At 40.0% G+C, this 6,710-nt stretch overlaps 1 pseudogene; it reads right to left on the reverse strand.

Moving 5' to 3' along the window:
• Positions 1 to 654: 654 nt before the first annotated feature.
• On the reverse strand, positions 655 to 1,624 carry LOC104872142 (annotated as a pseudogene).
• Positions 1,625 to 6,710: the final 5,086 nt, after the last annotated feature.

Here is a 6,710-nt window from a genome sequence, read left to right on the forward strand (position 1 = left end):
GCACACAAAAGTCTAGCACAAACAATAAGATTAAATCCAGAGTAATGAAGATTAAGAGATACCAATCAACAGCCTTTGTCAGAAAACTGACCACCTAAGGTGACTGTGGTGGTGACTACCTGGAATCCCCTCACTAGAAAAACAACAGCTGCTTAGTGTACCAACTCACAGTGGAATTTCTAATTGTACCTTGTTCTTGTTCTCTATTAAGAACAATGTATATAGTTAAGTGGTCTTTATAAACAATCTGCATCCATCTAAACATATTCTACAATAGTGTAATTATGAGGCCACAATATTTCTTTTGGGCAAACCCCTTCATGCAGTGATTTTAATATCAATGTGTTATTCATTCTTTGAAATATAAAGTGTTTTAACTGAATTAAGGTTATATATTTTAAAATACTACATACATCATGACTAGTATATTAAAATTATTTATACTATTTATAGCTAATATCCAAAGAAAATTTACTACCAAATTCTTACAGCAGGTATTAGTCTGCCATGCTTATTAATTGATCCCATAGGTATAATTACAGACTAGCATGATTTTAGTGTCTCTCTTTCACTTTACTAATCAGGAACACAGCATGTACAGAATAAGTGGTACAGCCACCCAAGGATCATGATAGCTCTTCAAGTTAGCTGTCACAAGCTCAGATACAAATCCCCACCACATGAACAAAGATGGATCCAATTCTTCATCAAAAAGTACTGGTGGAGGTTGTTAGACGCCTTCCAATGTAGATCCCCAATCCAATGGCTAGCAGATGAGACAGCAGCAGAGACGGAAGAAAAAGCTTCAGAAATTCTGCTGAGAAGATGCCCCCTTTCTTCATAACACTTGTGTTTCTCATGCTGAGAGTAGCTGTGTGCTTTGGTGTTTAAAAAGGAACTCCTTAGGGGTTATATTTTCTGGCCGATTTGACCAATCCCATGTCCAATCTGAGTTTTTCTTCAAGATGCTTTCAACTTCTTTCCTTCTCTCATTATAACCTTCCTCGGACTGAGAGCTGTCTTTTTCTCCAATGCTATGTGTATCTATTTCAGAAGCTCAATTAGCTTGTGGTGTCTGTGAGCGGGGTGGGCTGTCACAGTGAGAACTCTTCGAGCTACTCCATCCAGATTCATGCTGGGCGTCTAGCAGTATTTTTTCCATGTCACCATTATAAATAGAAACTGAGGCTGGAACACTGCTCCCATTCCCATTATTGCTGAAATGCAATTCTACGCAGGAGCCCTGCAGGTTCTCCTCATGCAACCTGGAGACCTCGCTCTGCAACAGGACACCAGAGGCTGCTCAACCCTGGGGCTCCGCACCCAGCTGCTTCAGCGCCTCAGTGCCGGTCGCACCTTTGTATTTTTTATACCATAGTTTTACTGTGATTTTCCTGTTAGGTAAGTGTGGATACACAAATATTTACCACTGTCTTGCAATTGACTATGGAATTAAGTACAGTAACATGCTGCACAGACCTACAGCCGAGGACCCACAGGCTGTACCACAGAGCCTGGGGGTAGAGAAGGCTTGCCCAGGTAGGTTTGTGCCAGTGCACTCCACCGTGTTCCCATCACGATGAAACTGCCCAAGGACACATTCTTCAGAAGGCGTCCCTGTCATTCAGTGACTTATGATTGTACTTTTGTCTATTGATCAGTTCCTGAAATTTAAACGCTAGCAAACTTTTCCAAGTTGTTAAATTTTAAAATAGTTCTCTTTGACCTCGCTTTTTGTCCTCCCTACTTTAATATGTATCTTCCCTTCTTTCATTTTCACTGCTCCTACTATGTCTAAACTTAGTATTCATGAAAGAGCTAATACACCTAACAGGAGGAGGACACAGACAGACATTTGTTCATTCAGTTAGTAAATGTTCTGAGGGCTTTACTATATGCAGAGCTGTGTTCTAGGTGCTTGGATAGAACAATGAACAAAATCAATATGTCTTCTTTGTGTAGTCCACTTTCTAATAGGCAGTGGGGAATTCACAATAAATGAGACACATCAGTTCCCATGGAAACTAAGCTAATTATATCCCCAAACAAGACTTTCAGCTCCTAGAAGGGCAGGGATGACATGTCCTGGTTTCATTTTTTTTTTTTTATTTTGGGGGGTGGGGTTGACTTCCCTTATTTTATTGTTATGCTTTTTTTCTTTTTTTTTCTCATTGAATTTATTGGTACATTTTAGGTATACAGTACAGTTCCATTCATTATAGGGATCTTGTACCTTTACATGACACGTCTTGGTTCTCATTTATGCCCTAGTTTTAAAGTCCAATAATAGGGGCCGAGGGCTTAGTTCAGTGGTTCTGCTGCCTGACTTGCAACCATAAGATCCCAAGTTCAATCCCAGTACCAAAAAAATAATTAATAAATAAAAATGTAAAAATACAGTTCAATAGTAGTCATCAAGTAGCACATTCCACTTTTGTATTCTCCAATCATTTGTTGAAAGATTCTTAACAATGTAAATAATTACCAGTACCTATCTTTTCTATAGTCCTTTGGATCAAATTCTAAGAAAAAAATTGGTGACCTATGCATTTTATTACAATCAACTAGATCAGTATATTTAATGACTACTCTTCCTCATGTTAGAAACTAAACCTGAAGGAGCTAATAAAAAAATGATGATAATTATTAAAAGGGATTATGCCTTAAGTGGTGAGCTGAATACTCTTAGGAACAAATGGACCCCAACACTTGGTGCACCCAGCAGTTTCTCTGTCACCTCTCTAGGTGTGAGCTCATTTCTTCTTTTTCTTTTTCTTTGAAAATTGGCTTCCTCTATTTGGTAAGGACCACCACACCTCCAAATTCACATCCCATGCTCTTTTTTGTTTTCCTTCTTTTTCTTTTTGAGAAGGGTCTCACTACATAGTTCATGCTAGCCTTGAACTCTCTCTGTATCCCAGGCTGGCCTCAAACTCATGGCAATCTTCCTTCCTCAGCCTATGGAGTGCCAGGATTACAGGCATGCACCACCGTGCCCAGTGTATCCCATGCTCTTAAACAAGAGATCACAAGATTCTTTTTCAAGTTGTAACTGGAAAAATTCCAAGGTAGAAGTCCAAGTGGCATGGCTTGGGGCAGGTGAGCTTTATCTCAAAACTATTCCCAAAGCAGGGAAATGGCAAAGACATAACCCATGGGCACCTGTTTCCTAGGTATCTCGAGTGTCAAACTGCATAGGATGAGCTGTTGTAAGATTTGAGAATAACATCTCATTAGTCACTTTTCTAAGAAGGCATTCCCAAGATTAAGTGAGATAAGAGCAGAATTATTCAGATAAAGTGTCCTGTCTGCCAGCCCTTGGATTCTAGGTCTTTACTTTTTTGAGAGAATTTTTAAAGATATGTCATGAATATTAGATTAGTTAAGCATAAAGTCATAAGGAGGTCTGTGTATTAAGAGTTTCATTTTAAAATAAGCCTCCATAATCTTTCAAATATACAGTACATGCCCACAAGCAAATGAATTGTCCAGGAAGTTCTCTTGTAATATCCAAAGATAATTATATTTTTAAAAAATAAAGTGACACATTAATGTAAAAACTATTCTGCAAACACTGAATGAAATCTTTTATTTTAAAATGTCAAGGTGATGTGAAACAGCTTCAAAGTTTATCATCTTTGTTTTCCATTTGGTGATAATATACATTACATTCCCCTCCCCCTGGACATGAATATTTTGAATCAAATGAATACTCCTCTGTGTGTTACTATGCCAAGGGTGACAGCAGAGTGAGTTTCCATTATCTTATTGTTTCTGCCAATGATTTGTGTAAGTTGACTAACATTTGGAATGCCAAAGCATGGGCTATTTTTCTGATCTTCACAGAGTTTCCTATATACAGTGACAATACATGTGCATACAGCTATCTTTTATATACATATATATGAAATGACACATAGTACCCAGGCTCCTACTGTGCTTAAAAGCCAAGCTTTGGCTTCCACACTCAAACTGAAAAAACTGGAGTTCTTTTCACTTACTGTCTCTCTGCTTTCTGAAAGTGAAACTGGAATGTATGTGGTCAGATGCCTTCCCTGACTGAAATCTAGGTTGAGGGACACTTTGACTTTCACCCAGACATCTTAAATGGCTGGATTTACTGGCTAGTGAAAAGGAAATAATAACTAGCATTGGATAATCCAAATTGTCAGATCATCATTTTTCAAGCTGGTGGTCTTTACATCTGCTGCTGGCGTGGTACTAGGACCTCATAGAACATCCTCTGTTGTGGAATTCTGGACAATGTTGAGATAGTTTTCCCAGGAATAAATGATGCCAGGCACAGCACCAAGGGGAAGGTCATCAGGGAGACATCCCTTCAAAGCCAAGATGTCCTTTGCAATTCTACAATTGCTCAGGAATACAGGCAGCCCCACCCCGCCTCTCCCACACTCCCAGATCAATGGGGCAGACAGCCTGAGGCAGCAGCTGGACACTCAGGCAGTTCTTGGTCAACATCAGCCACCCCTTCTTCCTCTAGCTGACAAACAGGCTGTTGTCTATTTTTACTTTGATTAGACTCTACTTCCGTGTACCTCAGTCACATCCTCTAAAAATGTGTTCTTTCCCTTCCCCCTCCTTCCTCTTCTCTGTCGTTATTTATAATGTTATATACTTGTTTATAGAGAAAAGTACAAACCTTAAAATTAACTATTGATACAACTGCCAACTGAACAACATCCAGGTACCCACTCTTAAGCATCGCAGACCTTTCCATTAATCTCTTTTTAGCCATTACCCCTGGATGGAGAAAGCCACCAGCAGGAAGGATGGTGACTCAAACTCAGTGCCTAAAAACTGAACACCCATTAATGACTCATATGCTAAAGCCCAGGAGATTCTGAGACTTTGCTGAAAAACACATATGCCAACAACATTCTCATCCACAGGAGCAAGTTGGCTCCTTCTGCACTGGGGCTGCAAGGCAGGGCTGTGTCAGCAACCCAGAAGAGGAGTTTACTGGGTCAGTAGATAGAGAGCAGCTGGGACCTTCTTCTCTGGAGAAAATCCAATGCATCCTGGATGAGTCAGTCATAAGTGTATCTGCATCTGGATTGAGGGCATCTTAGTCATCCATTTCGTGCCCCCCACCTTGTTTTAATTGTGATTCTAATTAACCAGCAAGTCTTCTGAGCAGAGTCCTGGCCTTTCACATAAACTAGGATTTTCTGGCTGGGTGGTTCTTGGTTGAGCACAGGGATCTTTATAATAAATAATCAAAGATTTATTTATTTTAGTACTTCTTCTTTCAACAGTTTAAAAGCCTTTACCAAACTTTGAACTGTAGGGTCTTCAATTTACATTTAAATAAAAAACCCACAGACATATAGACACACAGACACATAGACACACAGACACACACACACACACACACACACACATGCACGCATACACGTACACTTACAGGAAAGGTGGCAAAATGCTTTGAAATTCTGAGATGAAAGGGAACCCATAAAGAGAAATTAACCTCATTTATTTTTTAAGCAGCATTTCAAATGCATGTGTGGACAAATGTAATTTGAGGCGGCTTGAATTATGGCCCTCACCTTCTCTCTGTTTGTGACTCTCCTTGTCTGCAGCCAAATCTAAGGACCTCTTTTTTCTTTTCACTTCTCTGTTTCCCAAGCCAGAGCCTGTCTGGTAGGGAAGGCAGATCCAGGCTTGTAATCTTTCTTCTCCCCCTGCACTTGCCCTAAGCATGATGCTCCTTCCTGGTTGGGCTTGGGGTGGGGGGACCCTTTCATGGAGAAATCCCAAGTTCAAGTTAGAAAGAAGTGAGACTTGGTGTGCAAGGTAGGCTGGTGCTGGTCTTTGTTTCCAACCTTTTGAGAACATTTGTTATCTTCCTGAGTCTGAGGTAGGGTAGAAGAAATAAAATAGATAGACAAGAGACAAGGACATTCATAACTATAAACAATACAGGTGAAGGCTATCCATATTGACATTCCCTTGATTAATTCAGGTTCCTTTCCTTCCAGATCCATCACACTCCAAATACCTCAAGAACTATAAGTCCACAAATAAGCTTAGTTAAAAAAAAAAAAACTTAAAAAGAAAAAAAGTGTAAAACTCAAAGTCTCACTTCCACTCCACGGAGCGTGAACAGCTGAAAAGGCCTCCACGATGCTGGGCCCTAAAACCTAGGCCCTTTGTCATTTAGCATGGGCTTGTAATTTAGGTCTTACAAAAGTAAAAAGCAGGAAGCTGATCCTAAGATAAAGGAACAGGTTGGGAGTATTCAGACTGTTTAAATTATCCATATTTAAAAATAAACTCCTGTTTATGGGCCGGTACCCTCTGAGGGGTGAGGAGGCACTGGCTCACTCTAATCAGAAATGCAGAGAGGTGTTAAGTGGAACATTGTGAGGACTAGTGGTCTCCTTAGGTATTCCCTCAGGTCAAACACCTCATTGCTAGGTCAGATGGAAATAAAATTTGCTCACCAGAGAGACACAAATAAAGCTCGACTCCCCCAATGTCTCCAGCAAAGTTTCCCATGTAGCTGGCAGAGTGTTCATTTGAGTGAGAAATAATTTTATCCCTAGGACCTGGTAGAGTCCATGGACTTAAAGTGAGAAGTCCATTGGTTTTCTTTTATTCTTTTCTTTCTCTCTCCCCTAAAGGATTACAGTCCCCCTTTTGTCCTCTTCTTCCACTCTGGGGCTTTCATCTATCAGGAAAGTCAAATC

The sequence above is a fragment of the Fukomys damarensis genome, unplaced genomic scaffold, assembly GCF_012274545.1.
Source record: "Fukomys damarensis isolate Sample0158 unplaced genomic scaffold, DMR_v1.0_HiC HiC_scaffold_28, whole genome shotgun sequence".
NCBI lineage: Eukaryota > Metazoa > Chordata > Mammalia > Rodentia > Bathyergidae > Fukomys > Fukomys damarensis.